This window comes from Lissotriton helveticus, chromosome 6 (genome assembly GCF_964261635.1).
Source record: "Lissotriton helveticus chromosome 6, aLisHel1.1, whole genome shotgun sequence".
In the NCBI taxonomy this organism is placed as follows: Eukaryota; Metazoa; Chordata; class Amphibia; order Caudata; family Salamandridae; genus Lissotriton; species Lissotriton helveticus.
The window spans coordinates 1,962,118,045-1,962,132,707 of NC_136067.1; the positions used below are offsets into that span (position 1 = coordinate 1,962,118,045).

At 42.8% G+C, this 14,663-nt stretch overlaps 1 pseudogene; it reads right to left on the bottom strand.

The window, feature by feature from the left end:
• Nucleotides 1–13,268: 13,268 nt before the first annotated feature.
• LOC144765667 (28S ribosomal RNA) lies at nucleotides 13,269–14,302 on the bottom strand (annotated as a pseudogene).
• Nucleotides 14,303–14,663: the final 361 nt, after the last annotated feature.

The following is a 14,663-nucleotide window of genomic DNA, read 5'->3' on the forward strand; positions in this document are numbered from 1 at the left end:
CATCACTCGTGACATCACTGATGACATCTCAAATCACTATATGGGTTATTGATTAGTTGTCTGAGTACATGTATAGGTACCTGAGTGTCTGTGTGGGTGTGTGAGGTGGTGTGTGACTCTCTGCATGGATGTATGAGTGGGTGAACTCCTGGGTGTATGGGTTAATGAGTGCGTCTTTGAAGGATTATATGGGCGAGTGAAAGTGCTTATGGCTGTCATTGAGTAAATGGATGTCTCAGTGGTATATAGGTGAGTAACTGCATATGTGAAAGGCAGTATATGTGGGTTTTGTGGTATAAAAGTGACTATGTGTGAGTGAGTGATTGTAGAGTGGCTGTATGTGTGAGTGCGTGCTCTTGTCAGCGACTATAAGGGGCTACAAGGGGAGTAAGTATTTGTTAGTATCTGTATAAGTAGTGAGTGTGTGTGTTTCTGTTTCGGTAAGTGGCTGGGTAACTGCATTAGATGGCACTGTAACATTAGGAATGTATAATTTACTATTTCAACTCCAGCCTATGCAACATTAGGGAAGGTGTTGGAATAGTAAATTATACTATTCTTATGTTGGAGCGCTATCTACTGCAAGTCGATGTAATGACTTGCGTAGTAATGGCATCGTGTTGTAACAATGCAGTTGTTGTAACGACCGCGTTGTAAAGGCATCGCTGTCTAATGCGGTAGGGACTGTTTCATGTCTGTGAACATGTCGCGGATATGTGGCTTGGGAGTTGATGTGGGATTCATATTTGGTTCTGCCTGTTCCTCCACTGGGGTTTTACGTTGCTCGAAGGAGATCTTCGGTTGCCCCACGTCCGTTTTGCCCATGGCTCGCTGTCTGGTCGCGGGGCAGGAGATGGCTTCCCACCGGGGCAGGCTTGCCAAATACTGACTCTGTCTTGCAGTGGGGGGTGCATGTGAAGCCCTCTCGACAAGGGGACAGTCCTCCTCTTCCACACAGCGAGGAGATCCAGCAAGGTGTCAGCCTCGCGATTCCCCCACCAGTGTACAGCAATAGAGGGGGTCTGCTCTTCCAGCCACCACAGATGCTCACAACTCCGGGTTACCTCCGAGCCATGCTTATTGCATCGTATAAGCAACCCTGCCACTCGCAATAATCAAGTATCAATTGCAGAGAAACATTCTTCAATTTATTAATCCGATCCACATTCTTACATTTAATTACCACACCTGTCTGTCCCATAGCATAGAAAATATGTTTTTAAGTTTGCAGAGCTGTGGCTCAATGAATGCTTTGAGTTTGCTACTGCAAGTGTCATCCAAGGCTGTGCCAGAGCCAGGATGCACCCTGTGTTGATTTGTTTAAAAATATTGAAATGTGTAATTGGGCTGTTCACTGCAGACAGTAAACAGCTAAGCATAGATCAGACGGTCTTCAGAACTAACCTTCTGCTTTGTGAGAATGATTGATACGTTTCATCCATGCATATACAACATTATGCTACCATAACATATAAGCTCAATTTCTACTGCAAAATTAGAAGATATTGCATCCAGATTGAAATGCAACCATAGAGCTGACAATTAACTAAAAGCAGGAAATACAGGAACGTGGGCTGGGGAGCTCAGGTGCAGAGGTGTTTCTTCCAGTGGTTGGCTGAAGTTTGAGGCTCCCATTTGGCTTTGGTGACCTAGAGAGGGAAAGAAAACAGGGCATCATGGCCACTCTAAACAATGTCTCCATGGATCCTGAAGTCCCTCGACAGCAAGTCAGTGTCATCGGTGCCTGGACTTGACACACAACAAGCCTTGGCTGTGGCAACTGCTTCGGTATAGGTGCTTGGCGGCTCCTGGAGATACCTCTGGGTGCATGCCAACATAAATCTGATACTGTCATCAGGATGGATTTGAGATGAGGTGTTTGATACCATTCATGAACAGGATGGTGATAGGAGGGTCCAAGGGGATGTTTACCGACCTATCACAGCTACAACCCCCAAACAAAACAGTTTACCAAAACGCAAAGTAGCTGTGGGTCACGAAACAACAGACTGTCGACTAACTATATACCTGACAAGAAGAGAATGCTAAGTAGAAACACATAATTGGAAAATATATGTGAAGCAAAATATGACAACAAATCAAAAAGATATTTTCTGTATGTGAAAAAATACCCATCAGTTGTCGACCGGAACCGCCCTTGTCATCATCTGGGATCCTTCACACCCGGAAGGGTAGATGTTACAACCATTACAAAGTAATTTTTCTTTAGGTTGTGCAATATGTATGTCCCAGTGAATTTAGAAAGAATATGGAGGAGTGGTGACAGCTGTAAAGCAGTGCGTGAGTGATAAAGTGAATAAAGTGCTGAATAAGACTAAAATTGGAGAGAAATGAGGAAAAATAATTTCAATCGTTACCTGTCTGCTTCCAAAGCATTAAAAAACCAGCGGGAAATAGTAGTTCAAACAAATAGCTACTATGTGTGTTATCAGGTCAACATGTTTCTGCGGACTAATCGACCCTAGTAGGTGTCTGCTGCTTTCATCAGGACCAGGTGTCGCTACTGCTTAATAAGTGGTGAAAAATAGTGTTTAAAAAGAATTTCACCTGGGTTTCCTAGGTGTATTCATTCTCCTAGTTTGCAGGAGAGAAAAGCTCCACCTCACTTGGCTGCGGCGCAGGTAAATAACTTCAACTTCATGTAATGACTCATGTGCACTATGTCTTGACCCCTCAGGTTCTTCATCTGTATCCTGGAAGGGTTGTAATGGAGCACCGCTCTTCCTGTCGGTACTCCAGGCATCCCTCTGGGCCGTCTCGGGGAGGTCCATTCACCATCATATTCAACGCAGCCATTATGTACCTGGATAACTCGTAATGACCAGTGCCCAGTATATACCTATAACATGGCTGCCTGATCACTAGTAATGTCCTAGTAATAGAACTAGGCATTACAGGGGCATATCTGCTCATGCAGATATGCCCTCACATGTATTCTAATGACCACTGCTGTAGGGCTCTTAAGGCCTGCTGTAAGGGTGACTTACATATGAGACATGCAGTGAGATTGAGCATTGCACACAGGGAGTGTGCAATGTTGGGGTTTCAGAAGGGCTTGCACCCTTTCACGCATCCTGAAATGGCAGTCTAAATGCAGTTTTTGTGTGGATCCCTTTGGGGGGCCATACTACATGCTGCAACCCATTGGGACAATCTTTAGTATGCTAAAGTCCTTACCATTTGGGTTACAATTAAGCATTTTGTTTTAGGGGAAACAAAGAAAGAGAGGTCCAGCTCGCTACAGGTGTCATCAGCGTAAGAGATTATGTATAGTCCCTGTGTTCGAATGATGGCTGTCACCTGAGTCATGTACGAGTTTAAGGGATTGGGCCTGTGTGAAGAGATTTTTGGGACTCTGCAGATGAGCTCCTTGGTTTCTGAGGAAATGGAGATAGGTTTAGCTGTTGCATACTTCCAAATGTGATGGTGGCTATTCACTTCAGAGATGGCTCTCAGTTTCTACTGTTGCAGAGTCTGAAGATGACTCTGTGTGCTACAAAACTACAGGACTCCCCTGAATGTTTTGAATTAAGGCATACACATGCCATTCCCGTTTCATGCATTGCAGGAAGGTTGCATAGAGTTTTGTGACCGTGTGTCAAATATGACCCTATGGCACATTATTTCACAAATTGCATGCAAGACAGTACAGCAAGGCAGCTTAGGCCTAGATGTATCAACCTATTTTTTTGTCGCAAATGGTGCAAATCGCAGGAATTCCCTGTTTGCGACAAGAAAATAGAAATCCAAGATGTATGTGTTTTTTCGCTTCGCAAAATTAGAAATTGCATTTTTTTGCGTCTTCTTATTTGCGATTTTTTTATATTTGCGAATTTGAATTGCCATTCTCAATTTTGCATTTTTCGGTACTTGCGAATGTCGCAAATATGTATTCGCAAGTTTAAATTTCGCAATAAGATGTATTAAGGATTCGCAGTTTGCGAAAATTGAAAAATCACAAATTAAAAAATCGCTAATAACACTAACTCCTATCAGGTGTTATTTTTTTGAAAGTATAAAAAAAAGTTCCAAACTGTTTTTTTGAACACAACAATGGCTGCACTTTACTTGATAGCTAGGAGGCTGCGGATTCAAGCTCTTGCACAGATGAGACAGAGGCAGGAAAGGATTTTCAGACTTAGGATTACCTTATTTCAACAGACTGAATAAGACATTTTTGAGAAGTATAGACTGCATCCACATACCATTTTGGACCTAATTGCGGAATTGAAGCCTTTTCTAGAGCATGAGACACACAGAACACATTCAATACCAACTCATTTGCAGGTTCTGTGTTCCCTGCATCTTCTGGCATCAGGATCTTTTCAAAGGGTGATTGCAGAGGTTGGAGGAGTTTCTCAGAGTGCTTTTTCAAGATTTTTTAGGGTATTTTTGGATGCAATGATGAACAGGTAACACCATCATATTTACCTCTCCAGCACACCTCAAAATATCCAAATTACTAAATTTGATTTTTATCGAATTTCTCATTTTCCACATGTAATTGGATGCATAGATGGAACACATATTGCCATTACTCCTCCTGCTGCAAATGAATATGTGTATAGGAATAGGAAAAGTTACCACTCTTTAAACATTCAAATGGTGTGCAATGCAAAGTATATTATTACTGACATTGTGGCAAAGTTCCCAGGAAGCACTCATGACTCATACATGTTTAGACACAGTGGATTACATGGACGTTTGAGTGCTGGTGAATTTGGAGATGGATTTCTACTAGGTAAGTGATTTTTCAAAAGACATACTACATATTCTATTTGGCAATCTGTTGTATTTGGAAATGAAAACGAATTATCATATTACCATGTAGGAGACAGTGCTTATGCTGTACGTGACTTTATTTTGACCCCATACCTGAACCCTACAAATGTTCATGAAAGGAGATACAATAAGGCACACCGCTCTACACGTGGAGTTATTGAAAGAACTTTTGGAATTTTGAAAAGCAGATTCAGAAGAATCCATAAAAGTGGAGGATCTTTGCAATACAAACCATCCTTGTGTTGCAAAATAATCACAAGTTGTGCAATGTTACATAACATGGCCATTAGGAAAGGAACTGAATGTGAAGTAAGTGACCCTGAATCTTCAGACAATGATGATGAACCTCCCCCAAGAAGATGTGCTACAGGGTTAGGAGCTATGGCTGGTCGTCAAAGGCGTGCAGAAATCACAAATAATTATTTTTAGGTAAGATGAAAAGCATGACATCTGTTTTTTGCTTTGACAAGTTTTACTTTTTGTAATGCAAAAATGCAATTTAAATTTGAAACCTGTTACTTCACAGGACATACATCACTAAATGTGTGATCAAAGTTATTTGCATGTTATGGAACTGTTACATTTTTCCAAAAAAAGTCTATTTTTTGCCCTGTCTGCTACTTTTGCGTTGACCTGGGCCACTTCTCCTCACAGATGTTGCTTGTGTCACATGGCTCCCACTCCTGCGCTCAGTGGCGTCTGATGTTGGAGTATTTATTTATTTATTTTATTTTAGCGATTTGTATAGCGCCTGGTGACCCAAGGGCATCCCCGCGCTGTAAGGAGATTGTTTATCCTGTAAGGAGAGGGAGGGAGGAGGAACAGTTATTTCGGGAATAGGTGCGTTTTCAGTTTTTTGCGAAAGGTCAGGTAGATGGCTTCCAGTCTGAGGGTGCGTGGGAGGGAATTCCATCTCACGGCCGCTTGCACTGAGAATCGTCGGCCTCCGGTGCGGGTCCTTTTGAATTTGGGGACGTTGGCTAGGTGCTCACTGTCTGAACGGAGGGATATGGATGCTTTGTAAGGGGTGACCAGGCTGCTGAGGATAGTAGGGCCAGATCCGTTGATAAGTTTGTGTGTTGTACACATGGCTTTGAATTCAACCCTTTGGCGAACAGGGAGCCAGTGCAGAGTAGGGTTACTGCCACTCCTAATTCCAGTGTCCTCTGTTTCAATGGGCTCAAAAAATGCACTAGCACCTGTGTTACATGTCTTGAGTAATTCAAACGCATTTGATACTTTGTCAAGCCCTTTTGCAACATTTCTTGAACATTCACTTACCATGCGTTGTATGGCAATACTGCGCCTATTGCTCTGTGTTGTCACAGTACATAGTCTATTGATTGCAGAGTAGTATTTCTTTAATCTGAAATCATGTCTGCGTGAGGCTCTCACTCTGTTAGTCTCAGATTTCTCAAAAGCCACACAAAGTCTATCCAAAGAATCAGCCATGCGCCTCATTCCATCACCCATGTTGTTATTGCTCTTATTTAACTTGCATAGTTGTCCATTAATGGACCTTAAAGCTTTGTGCTGCTTCTCTTGGACTTTGAGCATGTTCTGCTCCAAACCTTGAAAAGCATTTGTAATGCCTGTGACTTCACACCTGCTTTGTCTGGTTGCAATTGAAGAGTAAGCTCTTTTTCTAGCAGAATCATTAACATTTTCCAAAGGCCCAACTTCATGTAATGACTCATGTGCACTATGTCTTGACCCCTCAGGTTCTTCATCTGTATCCTGGAAGGGTTGTAATGGAGCAACAGCTCTTCTTCTAGACCTTACAAAAGAAATGGATTCTTCTTCCTCATTCATATTAAGTTCATCCGGAGATATAATATGTTCATGAGAAGATTGGCCTTCAACAACATCATTGAATGATCAACATGGTCTGAGAATGAAAAAAGAGGCACATGATATGGTTGCCTGTCTGTCTGGTTTTTTTTTTACCATTAAAAACTGCAAACAACCAATGCAATCCTTTCTAGTCTGAATTTCCTATCAGTTATTTCATCAATTAATGCATAACTGTATTTCAGTCAATTGTTTCTTGAAAATAAACACTTAAGGGGATGAAGTCTGTCATTAAAAAAGTCAAAATGCTCAGTCTAATTGCACTCATTCTGGTTACATGTTCCAATGCAAACCAACACACATGACACATATAACTTCTGTAAATCTTGCATCCTTCTTACCTTCTGCTGCAATTCTTGGCTCAGAACTATCAATGGCTGAGACTCCACTGACACTTTCATGCAGTATTGTTGCTTCAACAAGCTCCTCATGTGGGATGGGCTGGTCTGTCTGTGAAGTTCCTCTTCCAGTTTTGCTAGCTTCTTTCAATCTCTCAGCAAGTTTCTCCTTTGACCTCAAACGCATATCATACCAACGCTTTTTTAACTCGTCAATAGATCTTGGGATGACTCCCACAGCATTCACCTTCTCTTGGATTTCAAGCCATATCTTCCTTTTCCTAATTTCTGGCACATGTTTGGCTTGCTTTCCAAATAAAAGTTCGTGATTACAGGCCATTTCCTCCACCAGTGTCTCCACCTCCCTCTCAGAAAACTACTGCTTTCTCTTCCTTTTCTCTGCTGAAGCACCTTCTTCTGAATTTTCAGGCTCCATACTGCATTCAAACGGGTCTTCACTCCAGCCAAACAGGATTCCAACTGCCACTGGGTGTGGCTCAGGCAAGCAGGTGATGCTAATCAAGAGCAGTTTCTGACTATGACTCAGTTATTTTTTTGTTAGCAGCAGCAGATTCACGCTTTTTTGCGATTCCTTATTTTGCGAAAATCGCAAAATAAGGAATCGCAGAAAAATCGGAAAACATTCTGCGACATTTAAGGAATCGCAGAAAAATCGCAGAAAAGTACATACATCGCATTTTGCGATTTCATATTAGCGATTCGCAATAAATCGCTATTAAGAAATCACAAACGCAAATGTTGATACATCTACCCCTTAGTGTGCTGTGTGAAAGGCAGAGTGCAGTACTGTGAGAGAGATAACAAAGTATTACTTATCTTGGCTATTGCAGGGGCACCAACTGATGGCTACTGCAATGCAGGCACACTTGGTACATGGTGCAATGGTCTCAGCAGGGGTGTCGAGAAGCACGTTTTTCATTTGGGCAGGCAGAAAGAAGAAATGCACTGTAATATGTTAAATGTGTCACTTTCCTGCACTCACTCTTTCAGGCAAGGCGGGCCAGCAAGTGGCCTAGTTGTGTTGCGCTGTGTGCGATTACGCAAATAGGTCCCCTACTTAATACTGAGGTTGTGTGACAAATGTACATGCATTGCCATTTGAAAAGCAACAATATTGTAACCTGGGGCTATTTACTTGTAGAAACATATGTCCCACATATCCCTATTTAATTGGAAGTGATGAAATAAGCTGAATGTAACAATAATCACTAATGTAAAATTCAATCATGGATTCTTTATAACCTATTTCTACTTCCTTCCAGAGGGACAAACAGCACCTCCTGTAGACCAGTCTGTCCATGATGCCCGACTTGTTGGTGATACCATACTGGCCCCACATCGATGACAACACCTCCTGGGCACTTTGTATACTACTCTGGTCTTGGCAAGTGAAGACAACGTTGCAGGGTCTCCAGATAAAATGACATGCACTAGACGTGGGCCATCCAGCTTTACCATCAAAGTGGAGGACTACGAGGAACCCCAGGCGTTTTTTGAATGGTGAGTGGTAGGAGTCCAGCAGCGAATGGCCTATGAGGCTTGGTCAGGGATGAAGATCATAGTGGACACTCTTGAAGGAGTCCGTAAATGTCTAAGTCCTAATAAAGAGTTAACAAAGGCCATCACAGATACCTACTCTTGGCTCCATGAGATTGATGAGTCCGTAGTGGACATCGCTGGTGTCATGATGCAGAAGGACCAACACCAGCCTTCTACAGCTGACACCAGTGATATTGTCAGGCAGCTGGGGGCCATACATAATACCATGCAGTCCATGGAGTGCAGGATTGACTCCTTCTTGCATCTATGGGTGCCCTAAATAGCAACGTCATTACCATGCTGCCTTATTGGCACTAACAAATGCTGTTGGAAACAGGAAACTCACATGTTCTGCCTCTGATGTATATGTGTGCCTGAGGGTAGTGAAAGCAATAAAGTGCCTTCAATTCAAACATCACCTATTCCATGGGAGTCAGAACATGCATCAGAGAAGGAAGATGTGGAGTTTGCCAGTTTCCATCGAAGAACGGCAGATAAACATTTGTGAGTGCCCCCTATCCAGTTTTCCTAACTGCCCTGTGTAGAACATCATGCCACCTTCTTTAGAACCCAGTACAGTACTATTTGTTTGTGCTGTTGTTTCTCTTGTCCACTAGTGGTTTATAAAACATAGCCTACATTTCCTAATGGCAAGGTATTCTTCCTCACTGAACATAATCCTCAAATGTAAATGTCATCTGACTTATATCCGAAAAGAAATGTATTTATGCACAAAACTGAACATATCTGGATACATGTTGATCGCAATATCAAATCACCAACTCCCATGTTTTAATGCGAGTATCCATAAATCACCATTGATGGTGTAAACCAAAATGACTTTTGTATGGTTGTTTCAAAAAAGTCTACTTTTAAAATGGACGTTTAAAATCCTACCCACTATTTTGCAGCTGAAGAAGAGAGAGCTCAACTTAATTGCACATGCTGCCTTTGTATGTGTACAAACATGTTACATCCATTGCAATGGTATGATGAACAATATGTACCTTATCAATATCATGTCAGAGTGTACTTGATACACACACAGTGAGAAGGTTATGACACAGTACACACAAACATACCAGCTATAAATGGAATGTGTGAGGTATGTGAGGTCAAAACACTGTAACAAATGTCAACATCAGTGTTGCGATGTAAAGATTACAACTTAATTTCCAAATGTGAAAACATGTTATGTTATAAAAATGTATAAAGCATGCGAGTACTGAAAACGGTATCTTGACGCTAGTAGTCCAGAAAGAGCAGGGACCTCTGTTTGTTAAACAGCCATGGTTTAAGGGACTTCCTGAAGCCTGTCAGAGAGTGAAGAATTCAGATTGAATTGGGGAGGCTGTTCCAGAGCTTTGTAGCCCCCACTATGAAACTCCTACTGCCCCAATTGGCTATGTGGAATTTGGGAGTGAGCGTCAGTTTCGCTCCTTCAAAATGGAGATATCTATTTGGGGGCACACCGTGGCAATGACCACCTCAAGAACTGAGGCCTGTTGGCGTGAAGTGCCCTGTATGTAATGCAAAGGACCTTAAAAATGATGTGGCTCCAGACTGGGAGCAAATGCAACTTCTGAAGGGGCTTTCCAACAGATTGAAACTTGGGAATCCCTAGCAGAATCCTAGCAGGGGCATTCTGAATCGTTTGAAGCTTACATAGCTGCTTCTCGGACATGCCAAGGTAGAGCCTGTTGCATTAGTCTAGTTTGGCAAGAACTAACGCTGTTACCACAGTTTTCTTGCTATCTGCTGGAATAAAAGGCAGGATTTCTAAATCACCCTAAGTAGAAAGAAACTAGATGAGAAGATGACATTGACTTGTGACTCGAAGTTCAGCTTCTCATTAATAATCACACCCAAGTTCTTAGCATTGGGAGCTGGAATAGGTGCTACCCCCAGTTCGTCCAGCCACCAGATCTGTGACCAGCTTGGGGAAAAGATGCCAAAGAGGACTATTTCAGTTTTTCCTGAGTTAAGCTTGAGGCAGGGTGAGCTCATTCAATAGCTGACTGCTAACATCCACTCCCTAAATCTTTTGACTGGCTGCACACTGTTTTTACAAGACAAGACGATTTGAGTGTCATCTGTATAAGACGTTAGTGCAAAGCCGAAGGAGTTGATTAATGCTGTCAATTCTGACACATAAATATTAAAAAGGGTGGAATTCATCGAAGAGCCCTGTGGAACCCCGCAGGGAGAGCAAAAGAAGAGGATTCATAGCCACCCAAGGCAACCAATTGTGTTCTACCAGATAAAAAAGCAGGAAACCAGTGCTAGAGCATTATCCGTGACAGCAATAGAATTCAAACAATTGAGTAGCAGATTATGATCAACTGTGTCGAATGACGCCAGCAGGTCGAGCAAAATAAGAGCTGCAGCACCTCATGCATCTAGAACTCCTCTAATTCCGTCTGTGGCTTTTATTAGGGCCGATTCAGTGCTGTCTTCTGTCCTGAAACTACATTGGGTCTCATATAGGAAGTTATCTACATGGGAATAGAATGTTAATTGATTATTCATAACTTTTTCCACCAGTTTGGCTGGGAGTGGAAGTCGTGAAATGGGCCTATAGTTGTTCAGTTCGGTTGGGTCATAGCTGGATTTTTTCAAAAGAGGTAAGATTGATGCACTTTCCCAAATGGATAGAGATGCCTTCTGTGAACATGGAGTTGAAAAGGTGGTTAAACTTGGGCCACAAATCTCAGGGGCCTGTTTGAACATCAAGGAGGGAAACAGGTTGTAGGGAGACCCTGATTTTGCCTGCTGGATGAGAGTTGTTTTCTCATCATTAGTAACATCCATGCTAACACAAAAGATACTTAACACAAGAGTAAAAAACATCCAGGGAATTTAAAGCAAAACAAAAGATAATCAACGATACAACACTGAATGGGTGTACGAATACTAGCCAGGTAGCCATGCCCATAGTCCTCATGGATTAGCATAGTACTTCTGCTACAAAGGGATGCCCAAGGGCCCCAGCCAATACTGTAAATGACAGTGAAAAATACATGCAAGTGCACCTTACCGTCTGCCCCCTGTGTATACTGATAAGTGTGGAGTAATGAAACACAGGCCAAAATAGACAACTAGGCTTATCTTCCCAAGAACGGCCTCATGTGTTGATTGTGAGTGCATCCACATATTAAATCATTAGCACATACGGTGGAAGACCAGTGAACCTGTATTAATACTACACCTCTCCAGAGAAGGGGTAAATTGGAGACATATGTGAAAACAATTTTGTTGTTGGCTTTTTCCAAGTGAGCTGCATGATGTCGCACGCAAAGAAGGAATAAATTCAATTAATTATGAACGTTGTCCAGGCAGGTGTCACTTCCTGCACATTTAAAATGTGCACAACAATGCACACCTCCTGGCACAATGGTGCAAGGGTGTTAGTGTTAGTGCTATGCAGCAGTTTAGGTCACATTGCAGGCAGGGAGCAGCTTTCTGTAATAAAAAGTCAAATTAAATACTGTCCTACCCACTCCCTTTCACACAGGGAGCTGCAGTAGGAGACTACCGGTGTTGTGCGGTGTGTAATATCAGTTTCTGAGTTTCACTTTCAGTGTCTAAAGTATAAAAATGGTTCCATACAGAACTCCAATCAGAGGAAGACTTAAATATGTCCAAAGGCCTCTGACAAAGCAGCATACCAACAGCAAACACTGGACAATATGTCCATCATGCAGTCTACTCACTCAAAACAATAGTACCAACTTTGGACAAATAAATAATATTCAACTAGACAGCGGCGGCTGGTGACTCAAAAATAGTGGGTCATTTATAGGGTACTTGTTTATAAATTAACATTATTTATTTGTGTTGTTTATTTTTGCAGTTTTTACATAGCTTGAGCTCGACCGACAATATTGGAATGCTCTGCATGAGTATAAATAAGCAATCAACTTACCTCAGCAGTCAACTTTCTTCTTTGCACTCCCGCGTGCCCACTCTTCGAGATCCACCCGCAAAGCGCTGTCTGGCTGAACTGAAGATGAGCAATGTATGCCGGGTGGGCAAAGTGAAACTAAGCACTGTGCATCACAGCTAATATAAGCACTGCTTGCATGCTATTTATAATAGAAAACAGCATAAGAGCAATGCGAGTATTGGCTGGGACAGGCGACCACAGCTCTACATCCGAGACTGATGGGATTGTGTCTTTGCTTCCCCAACTCCCTAACAGCGACTGGGGAGACTGAACTGCTCATGTTGGGCTGGCCAACAGCAAAATACCGGTCAACCTGAAAAGTGCAGTTTAGTTAAACAGCTCTGGTTGGTGTCCAATAAACAACACCTACTACCAAGAATAGTATGCCTATTGTCTGCCAGGAGAGACTACTCTGCTGTGGCATAAACATTGTGTATGTGGATGAATATAATGGCTCGCAGTCAGTGGGTCAACTAGTGAACAATGATATATTTATTATTCTTGAAAAAGTACTATCTACAAAAACAAACTAACCCTACATATCCTAACTATACTTAACACTAGCCTATACTAACTTATCTAACTCACCTGCACCTGCTATCTGGTCACCCTGCTCCCCCCGTACCTGCACCCAGTGGTGCAGGGTGTGAGGCCACCCCTGTAATGGGTGGCATGTGGTGGGGTCCTCCCACTGGCCCACAACACTTCCAAGTTCCTCTGGTGGCAGAGGTACCCCCCAGGGGGGGCGTGGGCACCCACAGAGAGAGGCAAAAGCTTGGCTCAGAGGATGACTTTCAATGAATTGCAGCGAGTTAACTGCTCTGCTACTTACGAAACACTCACCTGGAATCACGTCATCTATGAATGATTTAGTAACAGGTGCACCATAAACAGGTAGTGCACTAAGGGTGATGGAGGCAACATCCTTCTGTCCTTGCTCCAGTCCCCAAGCGAGCGTTACTATGCACCAGCTCTGAGGTGGGCTATCCCACCGCTCCACTGCACTGCGGTAGCATTATGGTTTTGGGGGGTTTCTGACTTTGAGGCATTTAGTCGTAATCCAACAGATGGTAGCTGTACCCCACTGGCTCCTCAGCCAAGCACATACACCAATTGTCTGAACCTGAGGTCCCTCTTGTACCGAGAAGGATTACTATCACAACAACACATCATAAGTAGGGTAATAATAACCTGTCTCACGATGGTCTGAACCCAGCTCACATTCCAATTCCCTATTAGTGGACTAGCAATCCAATCCTTGGTGATATCTGCTTCGCAATGATAGGAAGAGCTAACATCAAAAGATCAAAAAGCGATGTCACTATGAACGCTTGCCTGTCACAAGCCAGTTATACCTGTGGTAACTTTTCTGACACATCCTGCTTGAAACCCAAAAAGTCCGAAGGATTGTTAGGTCCACTTTCACAGTCTGTATTAATACTGAAAATCGAGATCAGGTGAGCTTTTACCATTCTGCTTCGTGGGAGGTATCTGTCCTTCCTGAGCTTGCCTTGGGACACCTATGTTAACTATTGACAGGTGTACCACCTGAGTCAAACTCCCTACCTGCCACTGTCCCTGGAGTGGGTCACACCTGTGGGGGGGCACCAGGCACTTAGAGCCAAAAGGGAAAACTCTACAGGGCTTGCCCCACCGCCTCTACAGGTAGGGAAAAAAAACAATAGAGAGCAGTGGTATTTCACCAGTGGCATGAGGGCCTCCCACTTATCCTACACCTCTCATGTCTCTTCACAGTGTCAGACTAGAGTCAAGCTTAACAGGAATGTCTTACCCCGCTTATTCTACCAAGCCCATTCCCTGGGCTGTGGTTTCATTAGACAGTAGGTAGGAGTAGTGGTAATCTCATTCATCCATTCATGTGCAGTATTAATGAACAAACAATTCTGTATTTCTGTACCACCACGGGATGGCTCATTCTGAGTTATTACTGCTGCCCATCAGCGTCAAATCGGTCTTGCTCCCAACAACATGACATTCATTCCGGAGTACTGCCACCCTTAAAGCAATCCTCAAAGGAACTTGGATCACGTATAGGCTAAAGATACAGCCTTCAGTACTATTCTAACAATATAAATTGTCTACGAACAGTCCTGAGAAATTTAGAATATGATTAGCTGGACATTGATAATCAATATGTGATATGT